The 20,764-nt window shown below is 45.6% G+C and overlaps 2 long non-coding RNA genes across 2 annotated transcripts in view; both read left to right on the top strand.

The window, feature by feature from the left end:
* The window catches only part of LOC106974813 (uncharacterized), a 95,820-nt gene extending 93,145 nt beyond the window's left edge, over nt 1–2,675 (top strand). The window contains exon 10 of the long non-coding RNA XR_008299111.1: nt 63–2,675. This is a non-coding gene — a long non-coding RNA (uncharacterized LOC106974813). The remainder of the gene's footprint in view (nt 1–62) is intronic.
* Nucleotides 2,676–2,678: 3 nt separating this feature from the next.
* On the top strand, nt 2,679–7,465 carry LOC113593899 (uncharacterized). Its single transcript, XR_003414259.2, has 5 exons — nt 2,679–3,798; nt 4,892–4,953; nt 5,427–5,516; nt 6,381–6,453; nt 6,562–7,465. It is a non-coding gene; the product is annotated as an uncharacterized LOC113593899 (long non-coding RNA).
* Nucleotides 7,466–20,764: the final 13,299 nt, after the last annotated feature.

Here is a 20,764-nt window from a genome sequence, read left to right as displayed (position 1 = left end):
CCCACACATGCTTTGTCTCTCTCTGTCTCAAAAATAAATATTAAAAAAAATTTTCTTTGAAGATGCATTTACAACGACAAAAGAAAGCTAATCAACTAAAACTACATACTTCCAAGAAACAACTAAGGTTAGTGAATCTGCCATTTAGCAAATTAGTTGTTTGGGAGATCAACCCAGATCCATGACTATGTAGAATAAAGACTCGGTACATCATCGACATCTAGGCTTGTGTCAAAACATTAAAAGTTGATCTCAGTCTTTCACTGATTGTTCAAATATGGCTTTTTAGCACATTAAAATGTATCTTTCGCGGCCCCTGAGTGGCTCAGTTGGTTAAGCTTCCAACTCTTGATCTCAGCTCAGGTCTTGATCTCAGGGTTGTGAGTGCCGGCCCCAAGTTGGGCTTCATGCTGAGTATGAAGCCTACTTCAAAAAAAAAAAAAAGTCTCGTTTGATGAAAGCACTCTTTTTGGTTTGGCTAACTCTTTCGACCTAAACTTTTTTCAGCCACATCTATAGACCAGACCCACCTTCTTCGGAGGCAGTCATGACACTGACCTTGCAGGAAATTTCAGGTAGTGTTTTATTTGCTCGTTTGGTTGTGGTTTATGATTTTATAGAAATGGAATCACGTTAATCTTTGGCTCTTTTTTTACCTAGCAGCTCATGCCGTCTTTCCCAAATCCATACAATTTATTTTTAATATTCTGACGAAAAGGACTGCTTGATACGGTTACAGCTGAGCATTTCTCCAGCAAGATATATCAAGATATGAAATTGAGATCAAGGATTAAGCTCATTTTTTGCCACAGTAATAAAATCCATAACCTGAATAAGAATCCAGGGTAAAAAAAACATTTAAACTTTGGTAGAGGCACTGTTGTGGCAAGAGTGTAGGAAAACAGACAACTTTAAGTTGTGAGAACCTAACTGGGTACAACGTCTTTTTTTTGGAACAGAGTGATTTGGCAATATCTATTACAATTGAAAATGCACATACAGTTGAATTCAAGAAGATGCAAGTATTTTCTTCTAGGAATGTAACCTACATATATATTTTACACTAAAGAGTGTCTTAGCAGAATAGACAATGAATGTCTGCACTGTCAGTGCACAGCCTGCTTGGGATTCTCTCTCTCCCTCTCTCTCTGCCCCTCCCCACCCATCCCCCTCCCCACAAAAGAGCAAGCAGGTCTATAAGAACAGGTATGAGATGATCTTTAAGATGTGTTGTATCCTGTTGTATAGTATATTTACTATGCTACCATTTGCAAGGGGAAAGTGGTATATGCTTGTCACTGAATGTATGTGCTTAAAATATCACTGAAAGGATGCACAATAAACTGGGATAGAGAAGTGGCTGGGTGTTCCAGTTATCTATGTATAACAAACAGTGATCTATATAACAAGCCACCCCCAAACATTGTGGCTTGAAACACAATTCCATAGGCTGACTGAGTTTTGCTGGGCAGTCTGCTAGGAATGCAGCCATCTGTCAGCCCAAGACTTACAGACTGAGCTCAACATCCAAGATGGTTCACTCACACGGCTGGGAGTTCTGCTGGCTGTTGTTAGGAGCTCAGCAAGGTTGTTCACCAGAGCTCCTACCTGTGGTCTTTCCATGTGATTTTTCCCAGCACGGTGCCTGGCTCTCAAGAGGGAGTGTCCTAAGAGTGAGCATTCCATGGGTCCCAGGTGGAAGCTGCAAGGATCTTACGACCTAGCTTGGAAGTCTCAGAATATCACTTGTGTTTCATTCTGTTGCTCAAGCAGACCATTAAGCCAAGCCAGATACAAAAGGAATGGAATTAGATTCTTCCTCTCTATGGGAAGAGTGTCAAGGACACAGTGCATGTGGAATAGGAGATAATATTGCCATCCTCTGGAAATACAATCTTCCATAGAGAGATACTGACTTTTTTACTGTTTAGTCTGTGATACTTCTTGAACTTCTGTCCACATGGACATCCAAGTGTGTTTCAAGATTTTAGATCAACCACATTTGTAATTGTTTATGGTTGGTTAGTAACCTCATCCTTCTTTACAGACAAGTTCTCGGGAGGACTCATGGGGTTACACTGTCACAGCCCTCAGTAACATCATGTTCTGAATTGTCCTGAGTTTCTTGCACATTTTCACTGCTTGTCAGGCTTACCCATCAAACTTCCTGTTTTTAACCACCAACCCACAGTCTTAGTTAAAAATTGTAATTTTGAAATGATTATAGTTCAAAGAGATCAATGAAAAGTGACACTGAAACCACAAAAACAGAGTTATCAGAGAACTCTTGTGGGAAGTGAAACTAAGCATGGTCATGCATTTGTTACCAAAACATTTGATTTCAGCACATTGTGGTGGGAAGGAAACTGCTTTGTGGAGACTGTGTGTGTGTGTGTGTGTGTGTGTGTGTGTGTGTGCGCGCGCGCGCACGCGAGATATCAAATGCCTGGAACCTCACCCTCGAGAGAGAGGACTCTGCACTTAAATAAATGTCAGGTGTCTATAAATCAGTTGGAGGTGGATATTTGAAGGAAATCTCAATATTAAGAATTATCTACTAGCCAGCTTGTTTCATTTACTTGAATTATGTCTGTGACTGCAGTTTATATTCCTCTTTTACAAAAAAAAAAAAAAAAAAAAAACCATGGTGGTTGAATCATAGCTATATAGTAGTCATGCAGAAAATCAAAATTGTCCCTGTGTATTTTACTTGAAGAATCACCAAATATTTGGGGGGGGGGGTGAGGATCGCTGTCATATGGACTCTGAGCATTCATCCCAGCCTCTTGCTTGAGTTTCCTAATACCCATGTGAGGGGCACTGCCTCAGTTTTACAGGTGATTAATCTCAGCCACAGGAAAGGGTGTTATCTGACCAACCAGCAGGGCAGGAGGGCAATCTGTTTTCCTAAACTGTTTTTAAACCGCTCTTCCATGAAGGGCACGCGCCTGCTGACGAGCGATCCCTCTGTGTTCCTGAGCCAGGCTGCGTCTGCTGAGGGTCACTGGGACAGGCGGTTCTTAGGATGTTCTCTCCGACAACCTTTACATTTCTTTTTTCGACTGAACTGAATGTTACCTTGGTGGTGCTAGAATGTAAGTCACAGCCACTGACATTTCCAGCAGGCAATAAGGTGGGCCCCCCTAGGGGCGGAGCTCGAGGCCTGAGGATCTTCTGAATGGGGTAGGTTTGCATCAGGCAGTAGCTCCCTTCCAAATTTGGAAATTTAGGTACTTGTGTTTACAGCCATAAGAAGTTCTGGGCTCTTAAGGGAGCCGTGTAATTAGATTACACTCACCTGGATAATCCCTTTTTGCATCAACTGTGTCATATAACATAATGTAGTCACAGGAATGATATCCCATTCATAGGTTCAGGGGGATAAAGGGTATGGAATCTCTTGTGGGAGCAGGTAGGGCATTTTGAGAATCCTGCCTACCACATTCTGGTTCTGCTGCTGGGAGTCAAGAGAGCATTTAAGAACAAGTGATCAGATGAGAATGACTCTCCTGGGGATATGTTTTCCCAGGCTTCGTTGGCATTAATTCCTAAGTAGGTTTAGGTAACATTTGCAGTGGGTCTTATGGTCCTTAACGTGTACAATTTACCCTCATGCCATGGTTCTCACAGTGTGGGCGCAGGACCAGCCTCATCAGCATCATCTGGGACCTTGTCAGAAATGCAAATTTGGGGTCGCGTCCCAAACCTACTCAATTAGACGCTCTGGGTTTGTGGTCCTGAGATGTGTGTCGTAACAGGTGATTCTGATGCTACTCAATTGAGAACTATTTTTCTAAAGTAAGTCCCCAGTTTCTTTCTTTCCTTCCTTCCTTCCTCCCTTCCTGCCTTCCTTCCTTCCTTCTTTCCTTCCTTCCTTCTTCTTTCCTCCTTCCTTTCTTCTTTCCTTCTTTCCTTCCTTTCTTCTTTCCTTCCTTCTTCCTTCTTTCCTCCTTCCTTCCTTCATCCTTCCTTTGTTCCTTCATTCTTTCCCTCTCATTTCTCTGTGTGTGTATGTGTGCATGTGCATAAATCAGGCCATCTCTAGTGACTTCCGTTTCCAACAATCTATGATTCTGTGAATGTTATTATTAAAATGATTACAGTGTATAAACTAAAAGGCACATGTGTGCATCATCTGTGTGTGTGTGTGTGTGTGTGTGAGCTTACATACACACAGTGGCTGAGAGCAGTCAAATCCTGGGTCCACTAATTACTAGCTGTGTAGCTGGGGCGGCTGCTTAGATTCTCTGAGGCTCAGTTTCCTCATTTATAAAAGAGGCTGCTATGTTTCAGATTCTGTGTCTCCCTCTCTCTCTGCCCCTCCCCTGTTCATGCTCTGTCTCTCTCTGTCTCAAAAATAAATAAATGTTAAAAAAAAAAAAAAAGAGGCTGCTAATAGTACCTATTTCGGAAGGGCACGAGGATTGAGTGAGACGACATGGAATGAGTCCGTAGCCTAGTAGCTCAGTGACTGTCAGCTGTAGTTATTTTATCTTGCTACATTTAAGTGTTCCCCTTGGGTTCTTGAGGAGCTGGGTCCCTAGTAGGGCTGGAGTACCAGGCCCAAGTCAGGAGGCCCTGAAACCACTGCCCGGATACTAAGGATTAGCTGAAGGTCAAGATGAAACTTCTCTGATTCTCAGGGTCAGTTTCAGTCATCCCACTACAAAGGGAGTCATTTGGGTAGAGTGTGTACGTAATCCTGTGGCTGCCTCAGTGTCCTCCCCTGGGAAGCTTGAGGAGATCACATAGTAACATAGAATCAGCTGAAATGTGGAGAAAAGAAGCTGCAAACAGTGGGCCTCTGTTATCTGTGTGTGTCTGTTTATATGTTTGTTTATTTTTGGGCTTTAATTTTCTTGTTGCTTTTCTTTGTTTTGCATCTTGAAAGGAGCAGAAATAGTTAAGGCCTGGAAGAGGGTCAGGATGTGCCTCTGTGAGGAAGCGTGTCAGGTGGGACACCCCTCATCCCCCCCCGCCCCCCACCGACTTCAAGGGACCCTCATCCCACCCCGACTTCACGGGCCTCACCAGTCAGGCTTCGAGGGATCTCCCCAGAGCTCACTAAGAGGCCTGAATAAAGACGAAGACCTCGTTGAGCCAGACACAGGGAGAGAGAAGAGGCCCCTCAGCAGGGTCTGCTTCCTCCAAGGGGAGCTCCACACTCCTCAACCTTCTGGGTCATCCTCCTGTGAGCTGATGTGGGAGGGAAAGCAGAGGCCACCCAGTGTGAATTGCTGCTGTCTGAAATGGAAGCCATTCTCCCACGCGTAGGCAGGCAGTGACATGAGGGGCTGAACCCCACAGCTGCTCCCCACCCGCAGCCTGTTCCCAGGCACCACATGGCTCCTTTAAGCTTCGATGCCACCAAGAGAGTGGCCCAGCCTGGGAGACACTGCTCTGCTAACAACCGCTAATAACCACAGGAACTCTCCCGGTGGGATGCGGATGCTGGCCTGGTCCTCTTCAGCCCCAGGAAGAGGAGTTAGAGCTTGCCGATATGTGCGCTATTCGAGGTGGGTCTCTGGCTGGGGTCTTAAGCGGCTGCCATATGTCCACCAGTCTTATGCAGGAGGTGAGCTCCCCCAGTGAGAGCTCTTAGGACGGCAGACCGGCCAGGTTCCTGGAAGGCCTCACCATTCAGAGTTAGAGGCCCAAAGGTGCACTCATAACCGTTCTTGCCATCCAACAGTTCTCGTATTCCCCATTAATGTGTCTGCATATTAATCCACTTGGTCCCCTTCATGCAGACCAAAGTTGGCCAATGTGGGGAGTGATTACAGATACTGCCTTCTCCCCTCTGTTGCTCCAGAAAGCCCGTCAATAATTTGATTCCAGTTAGCTGGAACCCTGGGTAACAGAACATTCTGCAACGCTAAACAATGTTTATAAAATGTTTATTAAAAAAATTTGGAAACCAACACCCAGCATCCTGAGGATATATTTTTTAACTGGTGCTGGGTAAAAAAGTGTTAGAAAAAAAAAAAATGAAGTCCGTAGCGCAATATAACATATGAAAATAAAAGATCCATACACAAAACAATACTCCTAAAACTACAATGATATTTTTCACATTGATGTGGTTGCCTGTTTGGAGTAAAGAGATTAGCGCTAGGAATGGAGAAAGCAGGGAGAGGGGAGGAGAGGGGGTGGAGCGGGGAGGAGGGGAGTGGGGGAGGAGGGCGCAAGGGAGGGAAGAGGAAAAGGGAGGGGGAAGGGGGAGGGAGGAGGAAGGGGCAGGGGAGGGGAGGGGAAAAACTTGTAATGATGATAGCCAACTATGTCTCAAGGAGTATGAGTAATTCTATCCTCTAGAATGAAGTTACAAAACAAAAGGTAAGAGAAGAAGCAAGCTCTCGACTTGTGATTTCACTTTACAGATGGAGAAACCAAGGCTCAGAAGCATGAATTCTTTGGCTCTGAGGTTTCACGGCCATCAGGGGCAGAAGCCAGGTATTTTGACCCCCCCTTCACTGCTCATTCTACTATGTCACACTGCTGCACAAGTATTTACAATACCTTGATTCTTGCCCTCCTAATGAGTAATTAATTCGGTTATAGTTTTAACAAGAGAGGTTGATCATCGCTGGTCCAACTCATACCTTCTCCTCCTGGAAGCTACCCCACGCTGCACGAAGACAATAGCCCTGCTGGCCACCAGAAGACCTAGCCCTCCTCCTCTTGAGGTGGGCATCTGATGCAAGGGCAACCTTTCCACAGATAGGGGGAAGGCTGGCCAACCATCCTGGTTTGTGTTGGACTGGGGGGTTCCCAGAAGGCAGGACTTTGAGTGCTAATTCCAGAAAAGTCCTGAGCCAACTAGGACAAGTTGTTCACTCAGGCAGGAAGGGACTTATGACCTGTGAGCTCGGGTTCCAAACCACAGAATAGGCAATCAGCTTCTCAGAAACTGGGAAACTAAAAGACTGGGCCTGTCACCTGAAATAGAAGGGCCATGATATAGAAAAAGGGCAAGGAGAGTTGAAGAGCTGCCGTGTTGATCACATGGAAACAAAACTTACGAGCAGAAACTCTGAGCAAGTAGAGGACACTGACTGTATTTTAGGAAAACTGACTTTCAGTAGCTTCTTCCTTAAAAACCACCGTGGCCAATTGCAGATCCTTGTGGAGACTCTTTCCAGATGCTTCTGTTTGCTGCTGCTGCTTCTGCTTTCATTGCCAAGGAAAGGGCTACAGCAGACTCTTCCGTATTAAAGCAAGTTCCCTCCAAATCATGCTGCTTATCTTCCGAATTGAAACGAAATGAGCAAAATCCAGCACACTTAGAAATTTCAAGTTGGGAAACCCCAGAGTGACTCTTCTTGACCCCCACCTCACATTTTTGGAGCTCAGGAAGCTCTTAATCAGCCAAAGCTGAGGTAGCAGACTGTTTTTCCCAAAGAGAGCCGTGACAACATTTCCCATCTCTCATCCTCTTCTTACATTATTTGACACCCTGTGGCTTATTTGACACCCTGTGGCTACTGTGAATGTTGGCTGCTGATGGCTCACAGCTGATCCCAGTCCAGAGACTTGCCCTTGGCCCATGGGAGCCTTCTCTCCCAGAGGAATATGCCGACCCCCAAGGGAACACCCAGCCCAAGCCAAGCTGACACAGGGGTACAAAAGGCCAGCCTCACTGCGTCACAGAGGACCAATCCAGTGGCACGATTCTTGCTTCACTACTTGGTGGGATCAGGCTGTCTCTCGTCTCCAGCTGAGGCCACATCCTTGCTGAGCGTCCCCCCCACCTTGCACCCCTTTTTTCTTTCCTCGCTCCTTTCCCCATGTAAGTACTTCCTTAACTAAGAATCCCCCAATCAAGGGTATTTCTGGAGATCCCAACCCAGGACACGCTTCCGGGGAAAGTAACAATTGTGCGCTTTCGACTGAAATCTATGTGTGATTTTTTTGTGATTGGCTGTTAGCTTCATTTAACAGCATTTATTGGCGACCCATGATACACATAAAGTGTGGAATAAGGCCTGGCTTTTACAGTCAAGGAATTTATATTGTAGTAGGGAGGACTTACAAGTAACCACAAACTCTACTCCAAGATAGAATTCAGTATGAACGACAACAAAGTTAAAAACCTAATTCTGGAATGTAGAGAAAGGGGTGCTTGATTTTGACCTGGAGAATCAGGAAAGAAATAGGCACGGGGAGGTGGCATTTCAACCGAGACTCCAAAGGCGGTAGCATCTTGGTAGCCAGAAGACACAAGGAAGGACATTCCAAAGGTGGGAACAGTGTGGAAAAGGCACACATTCCCGGGATGCATGCTGTGCTCTCTACACACCGGAGAAGCAGTCTGTCTGCTACAGTAAATTTGCTGATCTCTGTTCTGTCCAATATGTGTTGAGCCGATCTTTTTCTTTTTTAGGTTTAACTCTCAGAGGGCAATATTATTTCTCTTATTTGTGTGTTTCTGGAAGGAAGCCCTATTACAGCCCCAAATATTGATAACCGAACCATGAGGTGTTACTTGCGGCAGCCACCAGAGGGACCTCCTAATGGTAAAAATGGCTCTACAGGGATGCTGGCCTCATTACCCTTAAGTCAGCATCATCCATAGACAGGAGAAGCCCAGTCTGACGTCTACTCTAAAGCGCCTCCCTCCAGGTAATCACTACCTCTGAGCCCCAAACCAAATCTACTTGGACATCTGCCTTTGAGCCTGTCGGCCATACCCCACAGGAGCAAGACCCTGCTACAGCCTGCATCCAGGTACCATTTTGTCCCAGAGCCTTTCTTATTCATTTTCACATATGCATGCGTACTAAGTTGGGGCTTTGCACAAAGGAAGTCAAGTTGTAAAATAAAATTTTATCTTCCTGCTCTGCCAGTCTCTTCCCAACGAGAATGGATCCCAGTCAAGTTAGAAGCTTTTCAAGCAGGTATTCAGGACCAAAATACATGAGTTGGCTCCAATGGCTACAGGCCTGTGACTTTTTCACAGCCCTGCAAGGAGACCACAGCAAGAAACTGGAAAGACCCTAAAGGAGGGTATTATCTAGGAAAGTCGGCGATTCACCCAGAGGCACACTCCCAGTCTGCTTTGCCACAGAAGGGTCTGTGTGCGTGGACGACCTAACTGTCCATCTCTCCGGGAGATTTCATGTGATCTTCCTTGGTATCTTTCTCCGCTTTGCTACTTTTTCTATGCCTTTCAGTCACTTCGCGGCTTAACTTTATTCGTCATCTCAGACTCCTCATATGTTTTTCTTTATTCCCTCCTCTTCCTTCAGACTTACTTCCTGAATTAACTGACTAGAAGGAGGCCAAGATCCACATCTACGCAAAAATGAGGTTTAGGTTTTTTGCTTTTTTTATTGACGTATAACTGATCCACCACATTATATTCGTTTCAGGCATGCCACATGATGATATGACATTTGTGTACATTGCAAAACGGTCACCGCAATAAGTGTACTTAATATCCATCACCATACATCGTTACAAATGTTTTTCTTGTGATGGATTTACTCCTAGCAACTTTCAAATATGCAGTACGATGTTACCAAAGAAGTCACTCAACTCCAAAGCTGGGAAAGTACCATGTGTGGTGGGCAACTGGCTGAGTGATGCTGGTATCTTACTATTTCAAAACACCCGATATCTTTGTCGCAGCTCCCCCACCCCCCACCGTTGCCTTCCCTCTATCTCAGAGAAGTCTCTTCTTGCTAAGCCCCTTTCCACCTGGGTTATAATTTTATCTCTTCCCTTAACTAGCCTGTCTCCCCCTACCTAGCCTCTCCCCACCGATCTCCAGACACTAAAAACCCTCTCCTTTCTTCCCTACCTCATGCTGTCTTCCACAGCCATCCAACTATTGCCCCAAACTTCGCGAAAAATCGTTGGCACAGTGTGCCTCCATATCCTCCCTCCTGCATAATCCCTACACTCCCCCCCCCACCCCATTCCAGGGGAAATTTCTCTGGCCCCGACAGTCTGATCCAGGGAACTTTCTACAGCCCTTAACTTCTGGTGCGGGGGGGGGGGGGGGGGTAGGGGGCGGGGGCGGTTCTGTAACATCTCACACCATCTATGGCACCTCAGCACCTGAGAAGGCACAGACTCCTCCCCTTGAGACTCTGCTCTCCTCTCTTCGCTGGCTCCTCCCTCTACTTGTGAAAGGCATGCTTTGCTGAGAAAGAGCTTCCAGATTTCTTTCCCTTCCCTCACCATCTCCAGGACCTCACTTGCCAAAGCCCTGGGCAGTGTGTCAGGGTAGGTCCGAGGGAGGCATTTTTATGCCGAAATGTAGCCTTTTGTAAGACGTGGGTAGCCTTATATAAGGTGCCGGTGTAAACCAGGTTTTCGCTGTTTAACAAACAGGGTCACCTGGGCCTTGTTCCCCCCGCCGTGCATTTGCATTTGCTGTAAGACTTGCAGGGAGAGCCCCGTGCAGGCTCAGAGAAGGTTCAACAATGCAGGGTGGGTAACTAGTTAACCATTCATTCACCTCCCTCCTGCCAAGGCCAGCAGAGAGGTGGCCCCAGCCCTGGTGCTCCTGACACACGTTTTGAGACTCTCCCTGCACCAGCGAGCAGCCAAAGAAGCCAGAAGGCAAACAGGTATTCGTAATGCTCTTTGTTGCTGGGATTCTGTTCAAAAACAAGCAGTTAGAAGAATTCAGAGAAAATCACGACTCTCTCGCCCTGTCCTCATAAGTATCTATCTGGGTCTAAGAAAAACTTGTAGACTTAAGAGGAAACCATAGCACCTCAACATTAGCTTCCCCCGCCCCCCCAACCCCCAGTGGTTGTTGTTATTGTTGTTATGATTATTGTTATGTAATGCTGAAAAGTCGGAAACGTCGAAACTGCGGTGAAAATCTATATACCACCCCCCCCCCCACCTTCTTCAGCAATTATATCTGCCAGGTCTGTTTCATCTCGCTGTTTCTGTGTGCATTTATTAAAACAATTCTGTACGTCGCTCAGCACTCACCACGGTAAGTGTAGTCACCAGTTGTCACCATACAGCCTTATTACAATATTGTTGACTCCCATATTCCCTATGCGGCACTTTTCATCTCTGTGCCTGATTTATTTTATACTGGAAGTTATAATCTCCTTCACCTGTTTCACCCACCCTCTCACCCCTCCTCCCCTCTGGCAACCACCAGTTTGGTCTCTATTAGTCTGTTCCTATGTTTTGGTTGGTTTTGTTTTGTTTTTTAGAGTCCAGATAGAAGTGGAATCATACGATATTTGTCTTTGTCTGACTGCTTTCACTTAGGATTATAGCCTCAAGTTCCATCCCTGTTGCAAATGGCAAGATTTCATTCTTTTTAATGGCTGAATAATATTCCATTGTGTGTGTATACCACATGTTTATCCACTCTTCTATCCATGGACACTGGGCTGCTTCCACATCTTGGCTATTGTAATTAATGCTACAGTAAGCATCTGGGTGTATATATCTTTTCAAATTAGTGTTTCTGTTTTCTTTGGGCACATAGCCACTGGTGGAATTACTGGATCCTAATGGTTTAATTTGTATGTCTCAGATCGCTAGGGAAGCTGGACATCTTCTCATGTGTCTATCGCTCATATATATAGTACAGCTGACCCTTGAACAACATGGGCTTGAAGTGGGCAGGTCCACGTTTATGCAGATTTCTTACAATATAGTAAATGCATTTTCTCTTCCGTATGATTTTCCTAACATTTTCTTTTCTCTAGCTTACTGTATTATAAGAATACAGTACATAATACATATAACATACAAAATATGTGTTAATTGGCTGTTGATGTTATGGGTTAAAGCTTCGGGTCAACAACAATAAGCTATCGTAGTTAAGTTTTGGGGGAGTCAAATGCTATACACAGATTTTTGACCACACGGGGGATGGCGTCTCAGCCCCCATGTTGTTCAAAGGTCAACTGTCTGTTAAAATATTTGCCCTTTAAAACTTGGGTTATTTGTTACTGATGTGCGCCTATGCATTTTTGCCAGGTTTATTCATTATTATTTGTTTGTTTGTTTGTTTGTTTGAGAAAGAGAGTAGGAGTGCAAGCTAGGGAGAGGGGCAGAGACTAAGACAGAATCTCAAGCCGGCTCCATACTCAGCATGGAGCCCACTGCAGGGCTTGATCTCACAACTGTGGGATCATAACCTGAGGCATGATCAAGAATCAGACACTCAACAGACTGAGCCACCTAGGCTCAGTTGTATGCATTATTGCCCCATAAATGCCCCAGGTTTATGTGTGATTAATATTTTCCTCCAATGACTTGGGCTTTTCATTTTCTTAATGGTGTGCTTTGAGGAGAAGTTTTTATTTTTGATAAAGTCCAATTTATCAATATTTTCTTTTAAGATTGGTACTTTGTTTATGTCCTGTCTATGAAATCCTTGCCTACCTCAAGATTAGAACGATTTTCTTCTTTGTTTTTTCTAGAAATATTGTAGTTTTAGCTTTTACATGTAGCCCTATAATCCATTTAATTTTTATATATAGTGTAAGACAGGAGTTAGGATTTTTTTCATACATATATCCATATCTTCTAGCACCATTTCCATATATTCTAGCACCATTTGTTGAAAAGAATATATTTTTCCCATTGGATTACCTGAAAAAAATAAACTGGGGACACCTGGGTGGCTTAGTCTGTTGAGCATCAGACTCTTGGCTTCAGCTCTGGTCATACTCCAGGGGTCATGGGATTGAGTCCCACATCAGGATCCGTGCTAAGCATGGAGCCTGCTTGGGATTCTCTCTCTCTCTGTCTCTCTCTCTCTGTCTCTCTCTGTCTCTCTCTCCCCCCATCCCTCCCTCTGCTCCTCTCCCCCACTCATGTTATCTCTCTCTCTCTCTCTCTCTCAAAAAGAAGAAAAATAACATGTAAAATAAGTAAGTTGACCATAGATATATGGATCTACTTCAGGACTCTAACCCATTGTCTATCCCATGCCAATATCACAACAATTACCAAGGTGTTATAGTAGCTCTTGAAATCAACGTGTAAGCCTTCCACATTTGTTCTTTTCCAGAATTATTTTAAATCTTCTGGTCCTTTACATTTTCATATGAATTTTATAATAAGCTTCCTGGTTTTTATTTTTTTAAATGCCTGTTGAGATTGTAAGTGGGTTTACTTTGAATCTATAAATCAATGGAGAAAACTGACATTTTGCCAGCATTGATTCTTTGAATCTCTGAACATGGAAAATCTGTCCATTCATTTAGAGCTTGTTCAATTTCAACAGTGTTTTGTTGTTTTCAGTACACTATGTGTGTGTGTACACATATATACATTTATATATAAATTTATCTGAAACATTTTTTGACATTGTAAATAATACTTCATTTCCCACTTGTTTGTGCTGAAATACAGACATACAGTTGCTTACTGTATATTGACCTTGTGTTTTCCATCCTTACTAGATTCACTTTTTGGTTTTTGTAGCTTTTCTGTGAAATTCTGAGGGTTTTCTATGTTCACAACCATGTTTTACTTCTTCCTTTCCAATGTGTGGGCTCTTTCTTCCCTTGCCTGTTTGCACTGGCTAGGACCACAGCAGAACGTTCACTAGAAATGGTGAAAGAAAACTTCCTTCCTTGTTTCTGATCTTAGGTGGGAGATACTCAGTCATTGACCAAAAAGTTTATTACAGAAAAAGAAAAGGATTCAGAAAAAATCATTTTACAAAACTCAAAAAATCCATTCATGATTAAAGTTCTTGGTAAACTTGGAATAAAGAGTCAAAGGCAGCTATCCTTGTTGTCCTCTTTAAATACGGTTAAGTTTTGTTTTCACGGATAGTTAATTTATACATGGATTAACTTGATTCTTTGAAGACCTACTTTTTTTTTTTTTTTAATTTTTTACTTTAGTTTTTGAGAGACAGACAGAGACAGACCGCAAGCAGGGGAGGGGTAGAGATAGAGGGAGATACAGAATCCAAAGCAGGTTCCAGGCTCTGAGCTGTCAGCACAGAGCCCAACGCGGGGCTCAAACACTGTGAGCTCACGACCTGGGCTCAAATCAGACGCTCAACTGACTGAGCCACCCAGGCGCCCAGAAGACTTACTTTTAGGCTTCGTTGAGATAGATCTAGAGTAGCTAGTTAGTCCTAAACCTGAGGTGTGGCCTTTTTGATAGTCTACTCAAAGTCCTTGGTGTTCCGGGAGGCCTTTCCCCTCTGGCTGGTCAAAACTCAGTCATCTCCCAACTCTGTGAACTCGGTATTCTGTTTGTGTCCCCCTCCCTGGGTTGGGAAATGCAGATGCCTCTGGTAGAAAGCCTGGATGACTGTAGACTCACTTTGTTTGTTTCCTTTCTCTCAGAAAGCCCAGCCCTGTGCTGCCAATTATTTCACGTCTGAGAACAATTACTTAATATGTCTCATCTGCTGCTCTAATTGTGTGTGACAGAGTGGCTAGCCAGGACTACTTACTCTGTCATTGGTTGGAGTAGAAGAGTCACTGGGCTCTTAATTTAGAACAGGGGTCAGCTAACTCCTTCTAAAAGGGCAGGAGAGTAAACACTGCAGGTTTGTAGGCCACACTGTTTCTGTTGCAATCACTCAACTGTGTCACTAGCACAAAAGCAGCCACACACACTACATAAGCTAATAAGCATGACAGCGTTCCAATAAAATTTTATTCACAAAAATAGACCGCTGACCTGTGGGTCATAGTTTGGCAGCCTTTGATCTAGAACAGGACCTTGGCCTGTTTTTCCCTCCATGACATAGACTCTTTCAAGTGTCCAAGCCAGTCATCTTACTGAATTCCCCCAATTCTGGGTGCATGTAGTTATTTTCTCAAGGTATTGTGTGACACGTTCCTTCATCCCCTGTGTGTGTGTGTGTGTGTGTGTGTTTTAAATAAATTGTTAATAATTAGGTCAAGAAGCTTCATGAAAGGGTAAATGTGGTTTGGCAAGAATTTGTCTTAGGTAATATTGGGAAGATTAACTTCTAAAAAAGCATCGTCAAAATCAGTACAACGGTGCTTCGATGAATGATGAATTCCTCCGCTCACCCATTCATCCTCCATCCATCGGGGATCCGTCGTGGGCTCACCCTTTGCCATGTGCATCTCTGAGTGCCCTGAAAGGCCCAGTGAGGTGGTCCAGCCTGCCCTCAGTGGGGTGGGGCAGGACAGGACTGTTGGGACAGAAACCACACAGGACAGAAACCACAGTGCTGAAAAGCCAATGCCTCACTCTGTCTTTCTGGGCCAGGGCCAAAGGGCTTCCTTGATCGGAAGTAGCTGTAAAAATTCACCAGCCCCTCAGACTCAGTGAAATAGAAAGAATCTCTTGGTGAGGTCCAACGTGCATTTTTAACCAGTTCCACTGTTAAAAATAGGTCAAAGGCAAGTAGATGTGATGAAAGTCCCTTCCTAAGGGGTGGGGAGCCATCCACCTGGGAGGTGGCTGCATTTCCCAGGACTTACCAGAAAGGCGGGCACGCCTTACAGCCCAGGGGTCAGGCAGCCCTTTAGGTATGGGAGAAGAAGTCTCTTGGCCTCAGGGACAGTGGCGATTTATAAATATGTCCACAAATTCTCTGAGACACCTCCCTTGAAAAGGTGGAGTTAATTCCTCTCTCCTTGAGTGTGGGCCGGCCCCAGTGACTTGCTTCTCACAGACAGAATGGGGCAGACATGATGATGTTTGGAGTCAAGACGAGATCCTGAAAAGCACTGAAGCTTCCTCCTGGCTTTCTCTGAAATCTCTTGCTCTGAGGGAAGGCAGGCATCACATTGCAAAGACACTCCAGCAGCCCTGTGGCTGTCCCCGTGGAGAGGAACTGAGGCCTCCTGACAACAGCCAGCATCAGCCCTATGAGAGACCATCTCAGAATTGGGCTCTTCAGCCCCTGTCAAGTCATGCCAGAGGCCTGTGACCCCAGGTGACATCTTGACTGCAACCTCAGGAGAGGCCATAGGCCCAAACAACTCCGCTGAACTGCTCCTGAATTTCTGACCCACCGAAACATGAGAGACAATATATTTTTATTGTCATGGTAAGCTTGTTGTCCTGGGGTAATTTGTTATGTGGCAACAGGTAACTGTTACAGGGGCTTTGCACACAGTTCTGGACTGCTACTGAGTGAGCCCCATGTGCCACTCCAGTTGAGGCAGCCAGCTTGAAAACAACACCATGCAGGGTCGTGCGTGCTGTCCCGTTTGACGCATGTGTCTTCTCAACTGGCTGCTGACCTCACAGTGAAATTCTCAGGCAGAAACCTACACCGAGCTTCCAAAGAATCAGGAATTGGGGCATCCACTCCCCCGGGGGGACTATGTTTGGAGATGACGCCATTGCCCCTTCCTTACCCACAGAGTGTTCTTTTGAGACTTCTGTCTGAATGGAAGGCAGCTGGGCAGCCCCACTCCTGGCAGGGGAACAGCTTTTCTAAATGTAGAGCCAACGGCACATATGGGTATCAGAACCAGCACCTTTATTTCATTAACACCATGTTCCAACAGAATCAACTGACTGGCCATGATTTTGAAAAATAATGAAACGATGCTTTGGTGCCAAATTACCCCAGTCAACTCAACAGGAACTACGAGAACAGGTTAAAATGTAAGTGATCACGAGTACTTTTTGGATTAGAGTGAGTTTGGGAATGAGGGAGCAGCGTACAGTCCTAATGATGACTCCTTGTTGATGGAGTTTGTATCTGACATCTCTGTGGAAGGTAAGAATGAAAAGTGACTTTGCTCGAATCAACAAAGATTTGAGTTAAAAAATTTTTTTTTCAGTTAGGCTAGAACCCAGGAAACAGTGGGCAACGTACGGAAATAGTTCACAGAAAAGAAGATTCAAAAAGCTCTTGATATTTGAAAAAATTCCCAATTCCACTCACAAGGAAATGTAAATTAGAACTGCCCTGAAATAGGATCTCTCACCTTTAAGATGGGCCAAAATCCAAAAGTTGGATTTGGGTAACACATTCTGGTGTTGAAGTGGTAACGAGATAGGCGCCTGTGTATGTTGCCGATCAGAGTATAGAAGGGCACACACCTCGTGGAGGAAAACGTGGCAGCATCTAACACAATGACCTACGCATTGAGTGTTGAGAATGGCACCATTCCTCGAGGCTGGCACTGAAGACATACCTTCTCTGGTCACAAGCACTGTAAGCACAAGGTCATTCACTGTGATATCATCTCTAACATTAGAAGATTAGAAACAATCTAAATGTCCATAATTAGAGGAATGGTTGAATAAACTACAGTGTATTCACACACGAGGGGGCCATGCAGCTATACCAAAAAAGGAGAAAGATCCCTACGTATGGAGTCATTGTCAGGAGACCTTGTTAGATGAAAAAAGCAAGATGCAGAGCAGCGTATGTTTGTGTGTGTGTGTTGTGTGTACATATATATATACACGTCTATAAAATTAGCATATCGTAAACTACATGCTATAATATTTTATACCGCATATATTGGTACATATTTTGCAATATGTATTAGTATTCATATATAAAACATACATATAAATATGTATTGCAAAATATATATCAACAAAAAAAAAACACTGGAGGGGCGCCTCGGTGGCTCAGTCGGTTAAGCATCCGACTTTGGCTCAGGTCATGATCTCACGGTTTGTGAGTTTGAGCCCTGCATAGGGCTTTGTGCTGACAGCTCACAGCTTGGAGCCTGCTTCAGATTTTGTGTCTCCCTCTCTCTCTGCCCCTCCCCTGCTCATGCACTCTGTCTCTCAAATATAATAAAGTTTAAAAAAAAAAAACTAACCGTAAATGTCAATGGAGATAAGTGACCCAAATTGTATATCAAATTAGTGATACAAAGAAAAATAATTATTTAAGTGACTTCCAATGTACTGCTCTAAATTTACATTTGTGCTTAGTGAAATCTATTTTAAGGATTTAAAAAACTTCAAAAATCTTTTAGTTTATTCATTAGTTTCATTAGTAGTAATACCGAATGACAATTCAAATGGAGAAAGAATCCCAAAGCCAGGAATCTACTATGGAAAGAGGAGACGCTTCTATGGACTGCAATTCTAGTTCCCTTCTGGGGCTGAAGGGCACCCCCTGAAATGGGCCAGGGCGGGAACAGAGCAGTGACCAGCCGATGGCCACATATAACTGGGCATCAAGGTCCCTTTAGCAAAGGTGCACAGCCATAAAGGGCACAGGCGTCGTGAAGGACATCAGGCTCTGCCAGCCTGCACCAGCGGGACCTGAGATAACCTGCTACTGCTCACAGGGTAGCAGGGAGCAGACACAGGAGGGAAGCAGCTTGGCCTGGCCTAGCACCTGTCAGACCCGGGCTTCTGCTCCAACCCTGCAGGTCCCCAGGAGAGAGCCGCCGGTGGGGAGGCTCCTTCCTAGCAACTTTACTGCCTGAGCACCAGGAGGGAGGAGGAAAGTTCCAGAGCCTGGGAAGAGAATCTTGGAGGCACGTTAGTGCCTCATGGCCTTTAAATAAGTGTCGTCTGAGTGGTTTGGCACACAACAGCAGTGGTGGCTCATCTACCCCCAGCTCACCCTGCCGAACTTCTGGCCCCTTCAGGCCCAAGCAGCCTCCAGAAAGCAGCCAGAGTGGTTAAATCACTGACCCCATCTCAGCCCTGGCGGGGCAGGGGCACTCTCCTGAGTGAGGTGGGGGACAGATATCCTTTCCAAGCAGTCACATGCTTCACCCAGCTGGAATCTCCCCCATCCCTGCAAAGCATTTCCTACCAGGGAAAGCTGCAGGCAAGCCTTCCGCTCTGTTCTTGTTGTGGCCCTCAGGCTGGTGGCAGCATGCATGATGCTCCAGGAATCCAAGCTATGCAAGATCCCAGGAGCGCGCGTGGCATGAAGCAGACTGACCATGCATGGTTCCCCACCAACAGTCAGAGGACATTTCACCCCTCCGGCCCGCCCACCACCCCCACAGCATGCTTCCCAGCTCGTCTCTTCTTTGGAGAAGTTCCTACAGCAGAGGCTGGAGGATCAGGGTGTCCCATGTCCAGCGTGGCAGCAGGGCAGAGCCCAGCCTACCACACTGCCCGGGGAGCTCTCGTAACTGACCCATCAGAGGCCGGGAGGCCCCTCGAGGCAGCAAGACTCCTACTGTTCTCCTACTATTTCCCACTTGGACATTGTCGAGCATTTTCCATTTCAACCTGGCTACCTTTTACCTCCACTCTGCCTCATCTTGACAGACATCGTTGATGCTTGCACTTGTAGGCACCCAGCAGTCCTGACTTCATCCAACACGAAGAAGCAAAGATAAACCCATGCCTTCCCTAATAAATGAGTCCAAGGTCCCCCAGTCTGGAACTACCGGAAGTCTCCCTACATGAAAGAAGCGAGGGCCTCTGACGTCGTCTCCCCACACCCTCGGGGTTGTCTCCCGAATCACTGGCTGGGCTGCCTAGAAGGCTGGGCTGGGGAGACCGTGGGCAGCCCCCGTCAACACTGGGGGGCTGATGGTAAACCCACATCCTTCCCTTTTAGGACCCTCAGCACGGGGACGGGCTCTGTCAACAGGCCTCTCTGGAAGGCGTAGAAGTCACAGGGGCTCATAATCCCAGATAATCCGGCCCACTAGGTATTGCGTCTGCAGTTTCTGTGGTCCCCATGGGCAGTGTTTTGCAGATCCCGAGATGATAGATGTTACTCCCCTGGAGATTCGGATTTATTGGCCCAGTCTGGAATGGAACCCGGCCATTAACCTTTTCAATAGTTATAGGGGTTCTTATCCATGTGGACCTTCATAGATCCCGCCAGACTACTGTGTCTCTTCTGCCTAAGGCCACCTTCCAAGGTTCCCTTCCTATCTCTAGATCCATTCCTTTAGTATGACCTGCCCTGGAATGATATCCCCCTTCAGGGGATATCTACCACCCACATGGCGATAGTCCTCTGCCCAGCACCCAAATCAGAAGGCCAACAGTCACACGACACAGTCACAGGACACCTGTCCCAGGGGCCTCGCCCCACCCCACTGCCGCCTCTCGGGTATAAATTGGATGAGCACATCCTTGCTCCCCCCTCAGCTCTCATCCTCTGAAAAGCTGCTTCCCATGGCCTGCCTGCTGCGTTCCTCCTTAGTTTGTAAAGTGAAGAAATAGCAAAGGGACCTTACCTAGTCCAAAATTTGCTTTAGTTTTAGTAGGGGTTAGTCCACTTAACTGACCCCGGGAGAAGATGAAGAATCCACAAGAAGAGGTTTTCATGGCATGGAGGCAGCGTGGAAACAGTGTGCCTTGTGTGGATCGTCCCACCTGAACTTGCAGACCCCGTCACTGTTTGCCAGAAGGTGGCTTTCACACCTCCCGCCACCACAGGAGGGAAATCAGGAGTGAGATTTTCTATGCCACTGATGATAACGTTTTGGTATTCAAAAACAAGTGACACCCTTGGAAGGATGTTCCATGTTATCGGTCACTGGAGAAATTCAAACGAAAACCGGAATGAGGTACCATTTCATAGTAACCAGGGTGGCGATGATGATGATGGTGATAATAATAATAACAAAAAATAACAAGCGTGGGTGAGGACGTGGAAGAATTGGAACTCGCACACATTGCTGGTGGGAACGGAAAAGGTCCAGCCTCTGTGCGAAAAGGTTTTCATTTAAGTCAGCATGGTCCAGCAATTCCGTTCCTAGGTATATGACCAAAAGAATTCACACAGGCACTCCAATAGATGCTTGTACTGATACGGACGATGATGTGGATGAATCTGAAAAATATCATGAAATACCTAGAAAAGGTAACTCTACCAAGACAGAAGCAGATTGGTGGTTGCCGGGGGCTGCGGAGGAGGGAG

The sequence above is a fragment of the Acinonyx jubatus genome, chromosome A1 (assembly GCF_027475565.1).
Source record: "Acinonyx jubatus isolate Ajub_Pintada_27869175 chromosome A1, VMU_Ajub_asm_v1.0, whole genome shotgun sequence".
NCBI classification, from domain to species: Eukaryota; Metazoa; Chordata; class Mammalia; order Carnivora; family Felidae; genus Acinonyx; species Acinonyx jubatus.
This window is presented reverse-complemented; position numbering and strand designations above follow the sequence as displayed.